General features: G+C 44.8%; 1 protein-coding gene across 7 annotated transcripts in view; it reads right to left on the bottom strand.

The window, feature by feature from the left end:
- LOC134346925 (vigilin-like) overlaps positions 1 to 21,948 on the bottom strand; it is a 269,588-nt gene that overhangs the window by 216,050 nt on the left and 31,590 nt on the right. For 3 of the 7 annotated variants that reach the window (XM_063048789.1, XM_063048785.1, XM_063048786.1), the window contains 2 exons: positions 11,491 to 11,699; positions 10,527 to 10,569 (listed from right to left, as the gene is read on the bottom strand). The exons of 2 other annotated variants lie outside the window; for them this stretch is intronic. The gene's annotated coding sequence lies outside the window, so the exon portion shown is untranslated. Of the gene's footprint in view, positions 1 to 10,526; positions 10,570 to 11,490; positions 11,700 to 11,785; positions 11,877 to 21,948 lie in introns of all 7 variants that reach the window. 2 more of the 7 variants (XM_063048788.1, XM_063048790.1) reach the window with 2 other exon arrangements.

The following is a 21,948-nucleotide window of genomic DNA, read 5'->3' as shown; positions in this document are numbered from 1 at the left end:
ACCAGTAAATAATGCCATCTTAAACCAGATCATCCATGAGAAGAAAAGAATTGTCCACTTTTTGATCAACCCGAATCATTGATAATTTCTTTCCTTTCCCACAGATGTTGCTCGACCCACTGCGTTCTTCCAGAGGATGTTTGTTGCTCTGGATTTCAGCATCTGCAGCCTCTTGTGTCTCCAGAGAAACTGAGCAAGTGCCAGAGAATCTCCTGGGACTCCCAGATCATTGGCACAGCACTGACAAGCAGAATTTATGACATTCTCTCCAAGAAGAAAGGGGAAATCTTAAATGGACACCCATTCCTGCCATGTCACAACCCCTCTCTATCTGACAGGTGTATCAGCTGAAGTCATTCCATATAGTGAGATAAAACTGTGGATCTTTACAGAGAAGTTAGAGCAAATGACAATGTTTCACGGACAGATTGAACAACAATGAATCATGAATTGGTATGAGAAGAACAACCTAAGCCTAAACATGGAGAAGACCAAGGAAGTCATTGTGGTCTTCAGGAAGGTGCAGACGAATACATGGCTCATCCATAGAGAGAGTTAAATCACCAAGTTCCTGTGAGTTCACATCGCCATCGACTTCATCTGGGTACCTTAATATCTTCTCCCTGAACAAGAAGGCACAGCAAGCCTCCACTTTCTGAGGAGATTGAAGAAAGCAAGACTTCCCCCCCCCACCCTTTTTAACTACGTTTTACAAAAGCACCACTAAGACCATTGTGACAAGATGCATCCCCATCTGGTATGGCAGCATCCAAGCGTCGGACCGGAAGTCCCTAGAAAGGACTGTAAGAATGGCTGAGAGGATCATAGGGTCTCCCTACCATCCATCGGGGGGGGGGGGATATTTATCAGAGGTGCTGCATACATAGGGCCCTTAGTACCATCCAGGATCCCACCCATCCATTCAGCATCCTCTGACTTTCTACCATCAGACAGAAGTCTCCGAACAAGAACGGTCAGGATGGGTAATGGTTTTCACTCAGGCCATTAGGCTTCTGAACACCCTGCTGCATCAATTTGAAGTGTCACCAGTTAATCTGTTTCATACCTTACAATATTTAATTTATGCACTTTAGTTTGTTATTTATGAGCAATTCATCTGCAGATTTTATCCTTACTTTCATACGTTATCATGTGTTATATGTACTACTGTGCTTTACACCCTGGTTAGGAGAAACATCTCATTCTTATATACATTATATGGTTATATACGTTATATACATGGATATAGTTAAATGACAATAAACTTAACTTGACTTGAGATTAATTAACTGAACTGCAGTTACAATTACCAGTTACCAGTGTTAACACAGCGTCAAATGCTTCCAGGCTGAGTAATCGCCGAACCAGCTACTGACTGTGCATCAGAACTACCTCTGGTTAAAAGTGGCATCCAGTCGTTGAGATGATGTAATACTACAGTGCACTGACACTCCAGAATACTGCAGCACAGATCGGCAGGATATGGGTCTGCAACACTGCCAAGAATGTCTCACCTCCTGACTGCCCTAAGCCATTCCACCACCTCAGAAGCATTGCCAGGAATCTACAACAACACTTTTTACCTGCCTGAGATGTGGGGATTCTTGGAAAGGCTGGTGCCATCAGATTCTTCAGAGTTCAAAGTAAATTTATTATCAAAGAGCTTATATTGAGAGTAACCTGCCATTGTGGGAAAACAGTGAATGTAAAAGCAAGGATGTGATGTTGAGGCTTTATAAAGCACTGGTGAGGTCTCACTTGGAGTATAGTGAGCAGCTTTGTGCCTCTTATCTTATAAAGGATGTACTGACACTGAAGAAGGTTCAAAGGACGGTCACGATTCTCGTATTGAACATTTGATGGCTCCGAGCCTGCATTCATTGGAATTCAGAAGAATGAGGGTGACCTCATTGAAATCTATCGTATGTTAAAATGCCTCAATATAATGAACGTCGAGAGGATGTTTCCTATAGTGGGGGAGTCTAGGATCAGGACACAGCCTCAGAAAAGAGAGGAAGCCCTTTCAGAAAGGAGATGAGGTGGAATTTCTTTAGTCAGAGAGTGGTGAATCTAGGGAATTTATTGCCATAGGTGGCTGTGGAAGTTAAGTCATCACGTACATTTAAGACAGTTGTTGATATATTCTTGATTGGTCAGGGCATGAAGGGGCACAGGGAGAAGGCAGAAAATTGGGGCTGAGAGGGAAAATGGATCAGCCATGATGAAATGGCAGAACAGACTCAATGGGCAAAATGGCCTAATTCTACTCCTAACCTGATCTTATGGAAAACACCAACCAGGGAATCACAGAGATACAAATATGCAAACAGAAATGCAGGTGAATTGGCCACACCTTGAGAAAGCCAACCAACGACATCACCCGGTAAGCATTAAAATGGAATTCCCGAGGAAAGAGGGAAAAGGGACGTCCAAAGGACACATGGAGGCTGAAATTAGATGATGGGGACACTCCTGGTCCACCCTCAAAAAACTGACCAGAACAGAGGACAATGGAGACAGTTCGGGGGCGGGGGGGGGGAGAGGGGGTGTCATCTATGGCCAATGCTCCACTGGGAGCTAAGGACAAAAGATGAAGAAGACAGTGCGAATATGTCACCATATACTACCCTGAGATTCATTTTCTTGCAGGCATTCAAAAAAAGAAATACAATAGCATCAATGAACTACTACACACCAAGTGTGACAAATAATCAGAGTGTAAAAGATATATACACACATACATACACAAAATTATACAAATTTATATATTATTGTATACAGATTATATAAATACAAAATTATACGTTATTGTTAACTTTAATATTCTTTACAATTGCTCAACGTTGATGTATTTTTGTTGTTTGTCACACCCTGACATGCAACAAAAATTCCTTCAGGAGAAGGAAACTGGAGGTCTATGAGCCTGTCCTCATCAGGGGATCCGAGGTCCCTCAGTAACTTTAAATTTCTCGGTGTTCTGGGCCAACACGCAACTGCAAATATGAAGAAAGCACGGCAGCATCTCAACTCCCTGAGAAGCTTGCAAAGATTCTGCATGACATCTAAAACTTTGACAAGCTTCTATAGATGTGTGGTTGTGTATATTGACTGGCTGCATCACAGCCTGGTATGGAAACACCAATGCCTTTGAACAGAAAATCCTACAAAAAGTAGTGGATATGGCCCAGTACATCATAGGTAAAGCCTCCCCACCTTTGAGCACACCTACATGAAGAGTTTGCACAGGAAGGCAACATCCATTATCAGGGACCACCACCCCCCCCCATCACCACCCAAGGTCATACTCTATTCTCCCTGCTGCCTCAGGGAGAAGGTACAGGAGCCTCAGGACTCATACCACATTCAGGAACAGTTATCACCCCTCAACAACCAGGCTCTTGAAACAGAGGGGATAACCACACTCAACTTCACTTGCCCCATCACTGAAATGTTCCCACAACCTATGGAGCAACACACATCAAAGTTGCTGGTGAACGCAGCAGGCCAGGCAGCATCTCTAGGAAGAGGTGCAGTCGACGTTTCAGGCCAAGACCCTTCGTCAGGACTAACTGAAGGAAGAGTGAGTAAGGGATTTGAAAGTTGGAGGGGGAGGGGGAGATCCAAAATGATAGGAGAAGACAGGAGGGGGAGGGATGGAGCCAAGAGCTGGACAGGTGATAGGCAAAAGGGATACGAGAGGATCATGGGACAGGAGGTCCGGGAAAAAAGACAAGGGGGGGGGAACCCAGAGGATGGGCAAGGGGTATATTCAGAGGGCCAGAGGGAGAAAAAGGAGAGTGAGAGAAAGAATGTGTGTATAAAAATAAGTAACAGATGGGGTACGAGGGGGAGGTGGGGCATTAGCGGAAGTTAGAGAAGTCGATGTTCATGCCATCAGGTTGGAGAACAGATGGGGTACGAGGGGGAGGTGGGGCATTAGCGGAAGTTAGAGAAGTTTATACTTATTTTTATACACACATTCTTTCTCTCACTCTCCTTTTTCTCCCTCTGTCCCTCTGAATATACCCCTTGCCCATCCTCTGGGTTCCCCCCCCCGTCTTTCTTCCCGGACCTCCTGTCCCATGATCCTCTCGTATCCCTTTTGTCAATCACCTGTCCAGCTCTTGGCTCCATCCCTCCCCCTCCTGTCTTCTCCTATCATTTTGGATCTCCCCCTCCCCCTTTCAAATCCCTTACTCACTCTTCCTTCAGTTAGTCCTGACAAAGGGTCTCGGCCTGAAACGTCGACTGTACTTCTTCCTAGAGGAGCTGCCTGGCCTACTGTGTTCACCAGCAACTTTGATGTGTGTTGCTTGAATTTCCAGCATCTGCAGAATTCCTGTTGTCCACAACCTATGGACTCACTTTCAAAGGCTCTTCATCTCATGTTCTTGATATTTATTATTATTATGTCTTTTTTTCCTTTCTTTTCGTACTTGCACAGTTTGTTGTCTTTTGCATACTGATGAACCGCCCTGTCGGTGCGGCTTTACATTGTTTCTATTATGGCTATTGGATTTGAATATGTCTGCAAGAAAATTATGTATACAGTGACATATATGTACTTTGATAATAGATTTACTTTGAACTCACCACAAAATTACTAATATATGTAAACATATATGGTGAATAAAGTTAATCCTAGAACCTTTGTGTTACTGGTCAAAGATTAAAATTAGCTTTTATTACATGTACTACAAAACATACAGTGAAGAGCATCATTTGTGTCCACCACCCAGGACATGCCCACAAGTAATTAACCCCAATTTGTACTACTTTGGAATGTGGGAGGAAATGTACACTCTCCTGACAGACAGCAATGGGAATTAAACCTTGACTGGCACTATTTTTGCTTCCTAAACACTTTTGGGTGTCTGAAATATTGTGGAATATTGGTAGCCTGGGTCGGCTATTTGGAAGTTTGGTTGATTGCCGAGCTTCGCAAAATGTTTGCAGACGCTTCAGCTCCAATCGAGAAACCATCATCAGTGTGCAGTTCAGGGTGTTGTCTCCTCAGAATGCCGACTTATATACTCATCTGGGGTCCGAGTTGATATTGATTAGACGTTGTGATCTTGTTGGCTGGTTCAAAACACTGTAAACAGTTTAGCAGTAGAAGCTTCTGATTTGCTAGCTTCGAGGGAGGTCCATTTTGGGTGTATTTTAAGGATTTTGGGATGCTGATCATGAAAATCACCATGAAGTTTCCCTATTGCCTACCATTTTTTGAAATCTCCTATATTTGTTATTTCAATTCATAATTCAATTCAGAATGCCAAGGTTAAGGAAGGCATTCAAGAATTTTGTTGAAAATTTAATTGGCATCTACAGAGTACAAAATTATATGCATCTGGTTGACAACATGCTTCAAGCATACAAAACCATGAAGTACAACATGCCACTAAAGATTCATTTTCCACATTCACATTTAGACTTCTTCCCTGCTAATCTTGATGCTGTCAGTGACAAGCATGGTGAAAGGTTTCACCAGGACATTGCAGTCACGGAAAAACTAGTATCAGGGCAACTGGAATCTGTCAGTTCTGGCTGATTATTGTTGGACACAAGTGAGAAGTGTCAGACACCAAGTACAAAAATCATCAACAAAATATTTTTAGTTTAGTTGAACTATCGCAAAGCATCAGCACCATTACGCAATTGAACACATTATATTCAATAAAAGTTAATTTTTTTGTTTCTCCGAATTCCTACGTGATACAAGTGGTCTGAAATTATATTTGTGTTCAGCTTCAAGTGGTCTATCACCACAAATATCCGAGGAAGCAACACTTTCACAAAAATTTGTTGTTCAACATAATTGTTATGTTAACCACAATGCTACCATGCCACCCTGCAGTACAACAAATAGATGGCACACACTAAAGCTACTGTGCACTGGTGGAAAAGGAGATTCATTTGTAGGGTGCTCGATGGACTACCACTGAAGCAGGTTGTTATGTCCTGGATAGTATTGAGTTTCTTGAGTGTTGTTATACCCAGGCAAATGGAGGGTGTTCCATCACATCACACTGCTGATTTGAGACTTATGGATTGCAGAAAGGTTGTCAGCTCAGGACAGCCAGCCTCTAAACTGCTCTTGTAGCCGTTGCAGTCCGGTGGTCAATGGTGACTGATGGTTGTGGAAGGGTAATGACAACACCATTAAACATCAAGGGTAGGTGATTAGAAGCTCTTGTATTGGTGACAGTTGCAGCTACAAAGGCAGCACAACAGCAGCTCTATTTCATTAGCAGTTTGAGGAGATTTGGCATGTCACCTGAGACACTCACAAATTTCTACAGATGTACTGTGGAGAGCATTCTAACTGGCTGCATCACCATCTGGTATGGGGGTGGGGGAGAGGGGGGCTACTGCACAGGATCAAAATAAGCTACAGAGAGTAGAAAACTTAGTCAGCTCCATTATGGGCATTAGCCTCTGTAGTATCCAGGACGTCTTCAAGGAGCGATGCCTCAAAAAGGGCCCCCATCACCCAGGACATGCCTTGTTTTCATTGCTCCCATCAGGGAGGAGGTACAGAAGCCTGAAGGCACACACTCAATGATTCAGGAACAGCTTCTTCCTCTCTGCCAGCAGATTTCTAAATGGACATTGAACCCATGAACACTACCTCACTACTTATTTAATTTAATATTTTAAAAACCTATTGTAATTCAGTTTTTTCTATTGTATAGCATTGTGCTGTTGCTACAAAGACAACAAATTTCTTGACATATGCCAGTGATATTAAACCCGACTCTGATTCTGAAAACATATACTTTACTCTCAATGGGAGAGGAATGAAATAGCCAACAGTTCACATGCCCACCATTGGGCTTGAAGCAAATTGCAGGAAGAAATGATTGGTGTAAAAAGAATTACTGTGGCAAAATGGCAACCTACTCTGGCTAATTAGTTTCACTGTCAATAAACAGTCCTTGTCAAAAATTATTTATTAAGATACATCAAAATTCTATCTCCTTTATCATAGTATTGGAGAGGGATAGGAATAGACAAGTTAGGGAAACATTTAATTGGAGTAAGGGGAAATATGAGGCTATCAGGCAGGAACTTAGAAGCATAAATTGGAAACAGATGTTCTCAGGGAAACGTACGGAAGAAATGTGGCAAATGTTCAGGGGATATTTGCATGGGGTTCTGTGTCGGTACGTTTCAATGAGACATGGAAAGGATGGTAGGGTACAAGATCCGTGGTGTATAAAGGCTGTTATAAATCTAGTCAAGAAGAAAAGAAGAGCTTACAAAAGGTTCAAAAAAACTAGGTAATGATAGGAATCTAGAAGATTATAAGGCTAGCAGGAAGGAGTTTAAGAATGAAATTAGGCCAGAAGGGGCCATGAGAAGGTCTTGACAGACAGGATTAAGGAAATCCTCAAGGGATTCTACAAGTATGTGAAGAGCAAGAGGATAAGACGTGAGAGAATAGGACCAATCAAGTGTGACAGTGGAAAAGTGTGTATGGAACCGGAGGAACTAAATGAATACTTTGCTTCAGTATTCACTACAGAAAAGGATCTTGGCAATTGTAGGGATGACTTGCAGTGGACTGAAAAGCTTGAGCATGTAGATATTAAGGAAGAGGATGTGCTGGAGCTTTTGGAAAGCATCAAGTTGAATACGTCACCGGGACCGGATGAGATGTACCCAGGCTACTGTGGGAAGCGAGGGAGGAGATGAGCCTCTGGCGATAATCTTTGCATCATCAATGAGGACGGGAGAGGTTCTGGAGGATTGGAAGGTTGTGGATGTTGTTCCCTTATTCAAGAAAGGGAGTAGGGATAGCCCAGGAAATTAAAGGCCAGTGAGCCTTACTTCAGTGGTTGGTAAGTTGATGAAGATCCAGAAAGGCAGGATTTATGAACATTCAGAGAGGCATAATATGATTAGGAATAGTCAGCATGGTTTTGTCAAAGGCAGGTCGTGCCTTACGAGCCTGATTGAATTTTTTGAGGATGTGACTAAATACATTGATGAAGGTAGAGCTGTAGATGTAGTGTATATGGATTTTAGTAAGGCATTTGATAAGGTACCCCATACAAGGCTTATTGAGAAAGTAAGGAGGCATGGGATCCAAGGGGACATTGCATTGTGGATCCAGAACTGGCTTGCCCACAGAAGGCAAAGAGTGGTTGTAGACGGGTCATATTCTGCATGGAGGTCAGTGACCAGTGGTGTTCTGAAGGGATCTGTTCTGGAACCCTTCCTCTTCGTGATTTTTATAAATGACCTGGATGAGGAAGTAGAAAGGAGGGTTAGTAAGTTTGCTGATGACACAAATGTTGGGGGTGTTGTGGATAGTGTGGAGGGCTGTCAGAGGTTACAACGGGACATTGATAGGATGCAAAACTGGGCTGAGAAGTGGCAGATGGAGTTCAACCCAGATAAGTGTGAGATGGTTCATTTTGATAGGTCCAATATGATGGCAGAAGATAGCATTAATATAGACTTGGCAGTGTGGAGGGTCAGAGGGATCTTGGGGTCAGAGTCCATAGAACACTCAAAGCTACTACGCAGGTTGACTTTGTAGTTAAGAAGGCATACAGTGCATTGGCCTTCGTCAATCGTGGGATTGAGTTTAAGAGCCAAGAGATAATGTTGTAGCTATATAGGACCCTGGTCAGACCCCACTTGTGGAGTATTGCGCTCAATTCTGGTCGCCTCACTACAGGAAGGACGTGGAAACCATAGAAAGGGTGCAGAGGAGATTTACAAGGGTGTAGCCTGGTTTGGGGAGCATGCCTTATGAGAATATGTTGAGTGAACTCTGCCTTTTCTCTTTGGAGCGATGGAGGATGAGAGGTGACCTGATAGAGGTGTACAAGATAATGAGAGGCGTTGATCATGTGGATAATCAGGGGCTTTTCCCCAGGGCTAAAATGGCTAGCACGAGAGGGCATTGTCCTAGGGTGCTTGGAAGTAGGTACGGAGGAGATGTCAGGGGTAATTTTTTTTACGCAGAGAGTGGTGAGTGCGTGGAATGTGCTGCCAGCAGCGGAAATGATAGGGTCTTTTAAGAGATTCCTGAGTGGCTACATGGAGCTTAGAAAAATAGAGGGCTATGTGTAAAGCCTAGGTAGTTCTAAGGTAGGGACATGTTCTGCACAGCTTTGTGGGCCGAAGGGCCTTTATTGTGCTGTAGGTTTTCCATATTTCTATACATTGTGGAGTAGGCCCTTCTGGCCCTTCTAGCCACACCATCCAGAGACCCCTGATCTAACCCTAGCCTCATTACAGGACAACTTACAATGACCAATTAACCTACCAACCGGTTTGTCTTTAGACCATGGGAGGAAACCCACACAGTCACAGGGAGAATGTGCAAACTCCTCATAGACAGCAGCAGCAATTACTTGAGTGCTCGTTTAAAGTATGTGTAGCTGAACAAAGTCTAATGCAAAACAATAAGCACTAAAGAGGAAAATGTACTTTGTACCAGCAAACTACACTAAAAAGACTAATTTTTGTCAAATCTTAAACACTAGGTAAAGCAGTAACTGGTTCATTCCAATCACAACTTGTGTCTTTAATGTGACAATCATCCCAGGAGCTCTTACTAAACACAATTTGACACTAAGTCACATAAGGAGATATTGGGCAGGTGAGCCCAAGCTTAATAAAGAGATAGGTTTAAAGGACGCCTTACAGGAGAGCTACAAGGTACAGAGGCAGAGAATTCAGGGAGTGAATACCAGAGAGATTAGGGCTCAGGTGCATGAAAGCACGTACACTCTTGGTGGAGGGTTTAAATTTAGGATGAGCCAGTGGCCAGAATAAGAATATTAGAATCATCATACCAGCAGGTTTATTATCATTGACATCTGTCATGAGATTTGTTGTTCTGAGGCAGCAGTACATTGCAATACATAAAATATACTATAAAATACAGTAAGAAATATTGTGATATATGTTTATAATATTTAATATTAAAGTGTGTGAGTGTACATACACACACACACACACACACACACACACACTAAAAGGCAGCAAAAATAGTGAAGTAGTGTACATGGATGATTCAGAAATCTGATGATGGAGGGGAAGAAGCTGTTCCTGAAACATTGAGTCTGGGTCTTCAGGTTCCTGTCACCCTTCCCTAGTGATAGCAAAGAGAAGAATGTATGCCCTGGGTGGTGAGAATGCTTAATGAGGATGCCATCTTTTTGAAGATGTCCTTGAAACTGGGGAGGTAGTGCCCACGATGAAGCTGGTTGAGTTTACAATCCACTGCCTCCTGTGCACCAGCCTCTCCATATCAGCTGGTGATGCAACCAAAGGAACGTTCTCCACAGTACATCTGTAGAAATTTGCCCGAGAATTTGGTGACATATTGAGCAGAGGGTTGTAAGACTGGGAGCAGTTATGGAAATCGGGAGGGGTAGATATGGAGGTGATCAGAACATTGAAAGTGAGTCCTTGCTGGATCCAACGTAAGACAAGGAATACCAGGAGAACAGGAACAGACACTGCGGGAATGGGAAACAGAGCATTGAGGAGCAGAAGCTTACCAAAAGCAGGAGATTGGCCAGGACAACATTGAAACGGTCAGGTCTGCAAATAATAAGGGTAAGAATGAGGGCGTATGCAATCAAAAACCTGAGGCAAGAGACAATTCAACATTACATCAGTGGAGGTAAACTGGTCTTGATTATAGGAGAAGGTTCAGGGTTTAAGGTTCAATTAGGGTTAAATGTCATTGGTCTGCCTCAATATTCAGGGCATTTTGTGAGCCTAAAAACTACATTTAATTGCATCACATTATTTACCTCAGTTGCACCACAGTACAGGCCCTTTGGCCCACGATGCTGTGCCAACCACTTAAACTACTCTAACCCTCCCTCCTACACAGCCCTCCATTCTTCTTTCATCCATGTGCCTATCCAAGAGTCTCTTAAATGTTCCTAATGTATCTGCCTCTACCATCACCCCAATGGCACATTCCATGCAAAGTTCAAAGCAAATTTTTTATCAAAGTACATCTATGTCACCATATATTATCCTAAGATATTACCCCCCATATTTTCCTTCAATCAACTTAAAAATGTCCCCTCCTATCAGCTATTTGTAAAAGACACCGGCTGCTCTATCTGCACCTCTATCATCTTCTACATCTCTATCAAGCCACCCTCTCATCCTCCTTTGCTCCAAACAAGAAAGTCCTAGCTTACTGAAACTATTTTCATAAGAAATTTAATTAATTATTTCTATTTATTTATTGAGACTGCTAGACAGGTATTTAAGATGGGGGGGGTTATATGGGAGGTAGGGTTTAAGGGTCGGCACAACATTGTAGGCCGAAGGGCCTGTACTGTGCTGTGTTACTACTATTCTATGTTCTATAGAGTACAGAATAGGCCCTTCTAGCCCTTCAAGCCGTGCCGCCCTGCAGTCCCCCAATTTAATACAAGCCTAATAAGAACATAACAAATAGGGATGGGACACGGGACAATTTACAATGAAGAATTAACCTACCAACTGGTATGTTTCTGGACTGTGGAAGGAAATCCACGCGGTCACGGGGAGAAAGTACACACTCTTCACAGGCAGTGGCGGGAATTGAACCCGGGTTGCTGGTACCATAAAGCGTTGTGCTAAGCACTACACTGCTGTGTCGCTCCTCATTTTCAGGCAGCAACCTGGTAAATCTCCTCTGCACCTTCTCTAATGCTTCCACATTCTTCCTATAATGAGGCAACCAGAATTTGTTCATATATGTTATGTCAACACCCAAGAAGTCAGTCAGTTCAGATATCATTCATTGCCATACCTAAACCATCTTACTGGTCATTAACAGCTTGGGCCAGGGTCACATTCTCAATCTCCCACGTCCAGTTCACAGCTGCTTCTGGGGCCTTGTTCTGTACAAGATAATTAATTGAATGCTAAGAGTTTTAGAACCAGACGTGGAAGAGATCATTCCAGCCCTTCAAGCCACACCAGCAGTAACTCTAATTTAACATTAGCCAAATCACAGGAGTGACAGGGTTTGGGGTGGTAATACCAGCAAAAGAAATTGGAATCAGCAGAAGAACATCTTTTAAGTTAGGGGTGTTTACAGTGGAGGTGCTGGCAGTGTTGGTTGCATTGCAATGGGTGCAGAAAGCCAGACAAGCCAAAGCATTGATATGTTCAGATTCATCCTCAGTTCTCGCAAGTTTAAGGTCTTTTCACACAAACAGTCGGCAAGATGTACTTTATGAAGTCCTTCAGTTAGTTACAAGAATTGCAAATCAGGGAGGTCAGGTAAAATTTCTATGTAGGGGTGAAGGGGAATGAGAGGGTGGATGAGTTGGCAAAGAGGGCGTTAAAGAAAGAAAATGTGGAAATGCACATTAGTATCAGTAAAGCAGAGTTTAAGTGTGTAATCTGGGAAAAAGTCAACCGAATGTGGCAAGAAAGATGGGACAGGGAGGGGAAAGGGAGGCATTTATATCAAATACAAAAGAGTGTTGCAGTTACTAGGGTAGGTAATGGAAACAGAAGAGAGGAAATTGTGTGGACTAGGTTAAGGCTGGGGCATTGTGCATTAAACAAAACATTGAAAATGATAGGGAAACACCAGAGAGGATTGTGTGAGGAATGTCAGGAAGAGGAGTCAGTAGAACATGTGGTTTTGTGTTGCAGGAAGTATGGGATACAGAGAGAGATGATGAGAAATAAATTAAGGGAGTTGGGGATGCAGGAATTCACATTAAAAGGGTTGCTGGGCATGGGTGAGAGAGCACAAGTCCGGGTATTTTTAGCGTTTTTAAGGGGTACAGGGGTTTTTTATAGAATATGACGAATAAACAGGAATAGGATACTAGGATGGTCAAAGATGGGAGGGTGAAGTGTAGGTTTGTGTGTGTGTGTGTGTGTGTGTGTGTGTGTGTGTGTGAGTGATTGGGTGAAGGGATTTAGAATGTATGTCTAGTGCACATTCTGGAGCAGAGGGTGGCGGTAATGCACCATTAAGCTGGATGCCAACCGCCGTAAAACAAGATACAGACAGACAATTTACAATGACCCATTAACTTACAACTGGTATGTCATTGGACTGAGGGAGCACCTGGAGGAAACCCATGCATTCCATGGAGAGGGGGCACAAACTCCTTACAGAAGACGCCAAGATTGAACTCCAAACTCTGCAACAGCCTCGCGTTAACTGCTATGCTACTATGGTGCCCCAATGATCTAGAAAATGCTAACTGAAAGGATGGAAACTAATGTAATGTTTGCTCCATTCATTACGTGCACATCGTATGACATGGGCGATCATGGTCTTTCCATGACCATGATGGTCCTTGCCAAATTTTTCGACAGAAGTGGTTTGCCATTGCCTTATTCTGGGTAGTGTCTTTACAAGATGGGTGACCCCAGTCATTATTAATACTCTTCAGAGATTGTCTGCCTGATGTCAGTGGTCACATACCAGGACTTGTGATGTGCACCAGGTACCCATATGACCATCCACCACCTGCTCCCATGGATTCACGTGACCCTGATCGGGAGGGGGCTAAGCAGGTGATACACCTTGCCCAAGGGTGACCCGCAGACTAGTGGAGGGAAGGAGCGCCTTACCGTTCCTTTAGTAGAGAGGTACCTCCACCCTGCCTCCAATACAATGTTTGGCATTGCGTGTAAAAAGCAAAATCACATAGGAGAGTGGGGTTGGACAAGTAGAGCAACTTTCAAGGGCCCGTTGTGTCACAGTGGCTGCATGGCCTCATTCAATGCTGTGTGATCCCTTGGATTTCTCATTTACTCTAGTACTATGACTTTAATTGTTCCCTCCTTATTGCTTATCCTTCCACACCACTGCCCAAACTATAAGCCATAGGCCAAGCCTCTGCAAACATTGCTCTGCTTTCAATCTTTCCTCATGAAAAATCCCATAACCTACGAGTTATAGATGCCTTAGGAGGGTAAACAAATCATAAACACAAGAAAATCTGCAGCTACTGGAAATCCAAAGCAACACACACAAATTGCTGGAGGAACTCAGCAAGTCAGGCAGCATCTATGGCAGTGAATAGACAAGTTGCCGTTTTGCAAAAAAAAACGGAAAGGAGACCTTCTCCAAGAACCATTCCTGAAGAAGAGTGCAGAGGTTAGAACAACACTTTACAGTACACAGGTGACCTGGATTCAATATCTACCACTGCCTGTTAGGAGTACATACATTCTCCCTGTGATCATGTGGGTTTCCTCCTACAGCTGGTAGGTTAATTAGTCATTGTAAATTGTCCTGTGATTAGGCTAGGATTAAATTGGGGTTTTGAGGGGGCAGCGCAGCTCGAAGGGCTGCAAGGATCTATTTCATGCTGTATCTTAAGAAATAAATAAATAATGAGGGTCTCCACCCAAAACGTCAACTGTTTACTCATTTCCATAGATGCTGCCTGACCTGCTGAGTTCCTCCACCATTTTGTGTGTTGCTTATGAGGATAGGTTGAGTGAGCTCGGGCTTTTCTCTTTGGAGTGAAGTAAGATGAGAGGTGACTTGATAGAGGTGGACAAAATAAGAGGCCTTGGCCATGTAGGCAGCCAGAGACATTTCCCCAAGGCGGAAGAGGCTAATACAAGGGGGTGTAATTGTAAGGTAACTGGAGGAAAGTATAGGGGGCATGTCAGAGTAAGTTCTTATACACAGAGTGATGAGTGTTTAGAACAACCTACTGGGGTGGTGGTAGCGTTAGATGCATTAAGAGCATTTAAGAAACTGTTAGATATGTACATGGATGATAGAAAAATGCAGGGCTATGTAACGGCTTGGTTAAGAGGTTGGTACAACATTGTGGGTCGAAGGGTCTGTACTGTGCTGTAGTGTTCCATGTATGCAAATGACTGATTGCCTGCAATGCAGTCAAATTTCCCAATCCACCGCTTGGGATTGGGGGAACTGCTTAGTGTCCAGAGTTGCAAATAGTACAAATTATTCCGGATCAGCTTCCTCATCGAGTTGACAGGGCTTGAGCTTGTAAAGTGACTTCCACACAGGCAGCAATGTGCAGTGTGTTAGAAATACCACCTCCCTCACTGTATGCTTGGGAAATTCTCTCCTGAATCCCGCGTGGGGTTGGCTGACAAGTCGTGCAGCAGTTGCACCGTGCTGATCCGAAGCAGGAGCAATGCATTTCCATTCATCCTGCCCTACTGCACTGCGTGTACAAACAGACAGGAGGAAAAGAAAGGATTCAAACACTCAGTGGCCCTGAAAATAATACTACGTTAATTTCATAGAGCATCGAAATACTCCATGATATTTGCAAGGGGAGAAAAGAAGATAATTCAGCCCCTCTAACCCCTGCCCACCACACAGTTTATCATAAATAACCTGCATCTTGCATTCAGTCATCTGAAACTACTTGCAAGTCAAAAACGTTCACTTCATCCAGTTTCCCTTCAAAGCCCAACTGATGGCCAATACACACACTGGAGGGCACAGGATCAAACCGTCAGTATGGGCAGTATAATTACTGCATCCCTGGATTAGGCGCCTACATGTTGTTGCAACTCCCGAAACCTATCCATAAGACTACAAGACATCGGAGCTCAATTATGTTAATTAAGCTCAATTAATTTATTTATTAATAAATACTTATTCAACCGAGAATTAGGCTATTTGCCCCATTAAGTCTGCTTGTCATTCCATCATGGCTGATTTATTTATTTTCCCTCTTAACCCCATTCTCCTGCCTTCACCCCATAGGCTTTGATGCCCTTACTTATCAACCTCCGCAAAGGGCTTAGGAGGTTAACTTGTAGGTTGAGTTGGTGGTGAGGAAGGCAAATGGACTTTAGCATTCATTTTGAGAAGACTCGAAGGTAAAAGCATGGATGTAATGTTGAGGCTTTATAAGGCACTGGTAAGGCCTCATCTGGAGTTATGTGAGCAGTTTTGCACCCCTTATTTAAGAAAGGGCATGCTGGCATTCGAGAGGGTTCAGAAGAGGATCAAGAGAATGATTCTGGGAATGAAAGCGTTAGCATATAAGGACAAATTGATGGTTCTGGCCTGTACTCACTGGAATTCAGAAGCATAAAGGGGTAGGGGGATTCATTAAAATCTATCGAATGTTGAAAAGCCTCAGTAGAGTGGATGTGAAGAGATTATTTCCTATGGTGGGAGAGTCTAAGATCAAAGGACACAAGCCTCAGAATAGAGGGACATCCATTTCGAATGGAGATGAGGAGGAATTTCTTTAGGCAGCGGGTGGTGAATCTACGGAACTCATTGCCACAGGCAGCTGTGGAGGCCAAGTATAATTAAAGCAGAGGTTCATTCATCAGGGCATGAAGGAATACGGAGAGAAGGCAGGAGACTGTGGCTGAAAAGGGAAATGATGAAATGGCGGAGCAGACTCTGGGCCAAATGGCCTTATTGTCTTCCTATATCTTATGCTCTTATGGTCTTCAATATACTCAATGACTTGGCCTCCAAAGCCATCCATGGCAATGAATTCCACAGATTTGCCATCCCCTAGTTAAAGAAATTACTCCTCATCTCTATTCTAAAGGGACATCTTTCTATTCTGAAACTGTGACATCTGGTCTTGGACTTCCCCGCTATAGGAAACATCGCCACCGTGTCCACTTTATCTAGGTCAGGGGTTCCCAACCTTTCTTATGCCATGGACCCCTACCATTAACCAAGAGGTGCATCAACCCCAAGTTGGGAACCCTGGATCTTAGTTCTCCAACATTCAGTTGGTTGATATCTGGTAATTCAGCTGGAAACATATTTACTTGGACTCTGTTTGCAAAGAAAGTCTAGTGATACCTATCATGGGCAAAAATGTGTATGAGTAGCCAGGGAGAAAGCAACTGCAATTTCCAGCATCGGGGGTCCACAGTCCAAAGCCTCTGCTTTTGTAATAAGGGAGGCACAAGAATCAACTTTATTTGCCACATACATTTACATGTATGTGTCTTTGTACACCATTCAGCTATTATAAACACAAGTGGTTCTGCCGATGCTGGAAATCCAGAACAACACACACAAAATGCTGGAAGAAGTCAGCAGGTCAGGCAGCATCTATGGAAATGAACAAACAAACAGTCGACATTTCGGGCCAAGGCACTTCTTCAGGACTGGAAAGGAAGGGGGAAAGATGCCAGAATAAAAAGCTGGTGGGGGGGGGGAGAAGGAGGATAGCTGAAAACTATCATTTCTAAAATTATAAAAAATAATGAATGATAAAGAAATAAAACTGGAGGTTAAGGACTGATAAGGATAGAAATATGCATAAATCCCAGCATGTATTTGCAATGTAAACAATTATCAACAGTGGTTTAAAGTGCTTGTAGTGCAGTGATTGGGGTAATACATAGGGGAGGTTTGGGGGCTAATTAGAATGGCTGATCAGATTAAGTACCTGGGGGTAGAAACTTTTAAGATGGTGTTTAAGTTTTTGATTTAATAGCCCTACAACATTTTCCAACATCTTCTGTCATTCATTCTTTGGAGTCCCATCTGTTTTCATGGACGTCCGTGAAAAGTAAGAATTTCAGGTTGTATACATTTTCTGATTAAATGGAACCATGGAACTCTGCCATGGATGACTGTGAAAGGAAGAGGGTTAGGCATGATACTAGCAACCCCGTCCTGTAAAAACCTAGAGCTACAGAAGCTCCAGGGTCTCATCCCCAGGAGGGAAAGGATCTTTGCCTAGAAGTCACATAGATGGGTTACACCTGGGACAACTTGAAAGACTGGCCCAAGACAGAGGGCTCTGGAGAGCTGCTGTTGGCGGCGTAGGCACCAATAGGGATGATGGGCTTATAAAGAAGAAGACAGTGTTTTCCACAGGGGAGCTTTTGGAAAAGGCAGGCTACAAGGTGGGTAGTGTCCGCAATGATTTTTCCTGCCTGCTTCTTTGTCCTGGACACACAAATCCTGCAGCGATGGTAGACTGCAGCCAGTGACCTTTTCTGCAGATCTAACAGTACACTTAAGAAGATAGAAGGTCAGAATAATAATTATGGCTTGTAGAATAAGAACTTGAAATTCTACTTGTCAGCCATGGCTCAGTAAGCATCCCTTTAACTTCAGAGTGCGCTTACATATTGAAAAGATTTCAAATTGAGTCCTCGCAAATGATATAAAAGATTCTGATGATAAAATTTCACGAAGTTGTGGCAGCGCGAGGTGGTGCTGAGGGAGGGAACCTTCTCCATGATTAGAAAGCACAGTGGCATTGTTACCAAACACTCTTGCAAATTTCTATAGATGTATGGTGGAGAGCATTCTTGCTGGCTACATCACCGCCTGATATAGACCGGAAAATTCTTGCACAGCATTGGAAAAAGCTGCAGAGAATTGTAGACACAAGAAAGTCTACAAATGTTGGAAATCCAAAGTAACACACACAAACTGCTGGAGGAACTCAGCTGCTCAGGCAGCTCCTATGGAAGTGAATAAACAGTTGACGTTTCAGGCCTCGACCCTTCTTCGGAACTGGAAAGACGCCAGAATAAAAATGCGGGGATGGGGAGACGCACGGCGAAGCGGAGCTCCTATTTATGACGGGTCTCACCAATGTAGAGGAGGCCACATTGGCAAAAGATGACCTCAGCAGGTTCGCAGGTATGGTGGTGCCTCATCTGGAAAGACTGTTTGGAGTCCTGAATGGAGATGAGGGAGGAGATGAATGGACAGGTACTGTCTGTTGTTTAAAAAAAGACTGAAAGGTCTCAGCTAGTCAAGCAATGTCTGTGGAGGCAAATGAACAGTCAATGCTTTGGGTCAAGATGCTTCAAATGGACTGAAAGAGGAGAGATAGTCAGTATAGAGAATTTAGGGGGAGGAGTGGGACAGGAGACAGCAAGTGTTATGCTCCTATTGTTCGGTTCTTGATTAGTCTAGGCATGAAAGCATACAGAGAGAACGGGGTTGAGAGGGAAATGGACCAGCTATGATGAAATAGCGTAACAGACTCGATGGGCTGAATGGCCTAATTCTGCTCCTATGTCTTATGGTCAAAGTCAGGGGTTCCCAACCTGGGGTCCAGCGACCCCTCGGTTAATGGTAGGGGTCCACCGCATATAAAAGGTTGGGAACCCCCAGTCTAAGTAATAGGTGGATCAAGGTGGAGAAGGGGGACAGAAAGGTGGAGGATGGGGGTAAGTGGGTAATAGCAACAGGCAGAGGCAGCCAAGGCCACAGATGGTAGGATCTGATAGGAGAGGAAGATGGCACATGGAAAAAACTGAGGGAGGGAGGATCCAGTGAGAGGAGTGTGTGAGTGATAAGCAGATGGAGGAGGTTGTAGAAGGGACTAAGTAGGCCAGGAAAAGAGAGGAAAAAGGTTAGAGGGGGAACAGATTACTTAAAATTGTAGAATTCTATGTTTAATAGAATCCTCAGTGGGAATATGAGGCACTATTTCTCTATTAGCTCTGACAGTGGAGGAGGCCGAAGACAGACAGGTTGATGTGGGGGTGAGGAGGAGAATTAAAATGGCCAGCAGGCAGAGCCTAGGTGCTCAGCAAAGTAGCCACCAAGTCTGCATTTGGTCGACATGGCTACATTGAAAGCATAGAATGGAACAGACAAGGTTGGGGGATGAGTGTGTGGCTCTCTGCCTTCACCTGGAAGGGCTGGATAGTGGGGAGGTAGATGTAGAGACAGACGTTACATCTCCCGTAGTTACAGAAGTAAGTACCTATGGGACTGCAAAGTTGCAGGATGAGCAAAGAGAGTCAGGTACAGTGGCCCCTGTCGAAAGGGGTTGGGAAGTAGAGTCAGGTAGAGTGGCCCCTGTCGAAAGGGGTTGAGAGGCAGAGTCAGGTAGAGTGGCCCCTGTCGAAAGGGGTTGGGAGGCAGAGTCAGGTAGAGTGGCCCCTGTCGAAAGGGGTTGGGAGGCAGAATCAGGTACAGTGGCCCCTGTCGAAAGGGGTTGGGAGGCAGCGTCAGGTAGGATGGACCCTGTCGAAAGGGGTTGGGAGGCAGAGTCAGGTAGAGTGGACCCTGTCGAAAGGGGTTGGGAGGCAGAGTCAGGTAGAATGGCCCCTGTCGAAAGGGGTTAAGACGGGAATATGTGGCTGTTGTTAGGGTCATGTTAAAGTTCAATGTCAACTGACTGAACATATATATAGGGGGAGTGTATGGGGTGTACAGAAGGGGTAGCACCTCTAGTGAAGGGGCTTGACACGTCAATTCTGGGGCAGCTCACTCACCTTTGGTCCTCACCAGACACTCAACTCTTACATGTGGCTCTAAGCAACTGTTCGCATGCGACAGACCCCAGCACAACACTTCAACAGGCAGGCTAAATCAAGTGAGGGTAGATGAGGGTAGCCAGTGGCCTCATACCCTGGTGAGGTAAGGACATGCCCGTCCTGGTGTGCGAAGTCCGCTCCGGCAGACAGGCCGGACGAGATCCACAGTGACATCCAACAGCCTAGGAAGGTGGTCCTACAACACTCGGTGAAGAGCGAAGGGCACGACAAGGCACAGAAGGCGTCATGGTCACCCACTGCAACCAAGGAAGACCCCAGTTTGTGACGCTTGCTCGTACCACTGGACCGGACCTCTCAGTTGGAGAATGAGGAGCTGCCCCAATGCAATAGCTTTCCTACTCTAAAAACTCTTCCGCACAGGACTCCCGTCACCGTTGGACATGACGGACAACCACCGTATACAACCAAATGGAACAATGTTCCAGACCACAGTGCACCCACAAAACATAGATCCCACGCAGCACATAAACAAAATATTACAAGTAAATAAAATATAATTTACAATGCATGTAGTGCACAGCGCAGGTAAACAGTAAACAACTCGCTGTCCCAGTGACGAGAACTCAGTGGTAGCAGGGTATTCATTAGTCTCACAGCCTGAGGGAAGAAGCTGTTATCTAGTCTGATAGTTCTAGCTCTGATGCCTCTGTACCTCCTTCCTGACAGTAACGGGTCAAAGAGATTGTGGGATGGGTGGCAGGGATCGTAATTAATGCTTCGTCTGAAATGCTCCGGGTAAATGTCACAAATAAAGGAGAAGAGATACCCCAATGATCCTCTTGTCATCTGTAGGGTCATATCAAAAATGATGTGCTGGAAGCATAAGCTGGTTGAGTGAAATATATGGATCTAGGGAATTCCATTCCCGGTCTGCCTGGCAGGGAGGTCGGCTAACAGTACAAGTGAGGGAAATGGGGGAGGTGCGACCAAGAGCTCCAATAACCTCTGCTGTCCTTGTGGCTGCGTGGGTTTTCACTTGGGTGCTTCAGTATCCTCCAAATTCCCAAAGATTCACATGCTTTTAGTTACATTGCTCCTCCAGCTTAGGTGCAAGTTGGAGAACAGGGGGCACGGGGGCAGAGAGAATTGCTGAGGGTTAGTACAGATGCTTATATTATAACCAGATGAGTGAGATAAGCCTGTATATACCTCTAACAGCAGTATTTTTTAAAAAATCTGGTCACTCTCATGTTGCTGACTGTAAATGCTCGATGAGCACACACTGGTGGGGGTGGGGAAGAGGGAGAAAGAGTCCAGGAGGCAAGGGGTGGGGGTCCAGAGAGAGTCCGGGAGGGAAGGGTGGGGGGAAGAGAGAGTCCGAGAGGGAAGGGGGGGAGGGAGAGGGAGTCCGGGAGGGAAGGGGGAGAGGGAGAGGGAGTCCGGGAGGGAAGAGGGAGAGGGAGAGGGAGTCCGGGAGGGAAGGGGGGAGGGAGAGGGAGTCCAGGAGGGGAGTGGGGGGAAAGAGAGTCCGGGTGGGGGGAAAGAGAGTCCGGGAGGGGAGGGGGGGGTGGAGAGAGAGTCCGGGAGGGGAGGGGGGGGGAAGAGAGAGTCCGGGAGGGGAGGGGGGGGAGAGAGAGTCCGGGAGGGGAGGGGGGGGAGAGAGAGAGTCCGGGAGGGGAGGGGGGGGAGAGAGAGTCCGGGAGGGGAGGGGGGGAGAGAGAGAGTCCGGGAGGGGAGGGGGGGAGAGAGAGTCCGGGAGGGGAGGAG

This window comes from Mobula hypostoma, chromosome 5 (assembly GCF_963921235.1).
Source record: "Mobula hypostoma chromosome 5, sMobHyp1.1, whole genome shotgun sequence".
Classification (NCBI taxonomy): domain Eukaryota; kingdom Metazoa; phylum Chordata; class Chondrichthyes; order Myliobatiformes; family Myliobatidae; genus Mobula; species Mobula hypostoma.
Note: the sequence above shows the minus strand (reverse complement) of the source record. Positions and strands in the feature narration are given on the sequence as shown.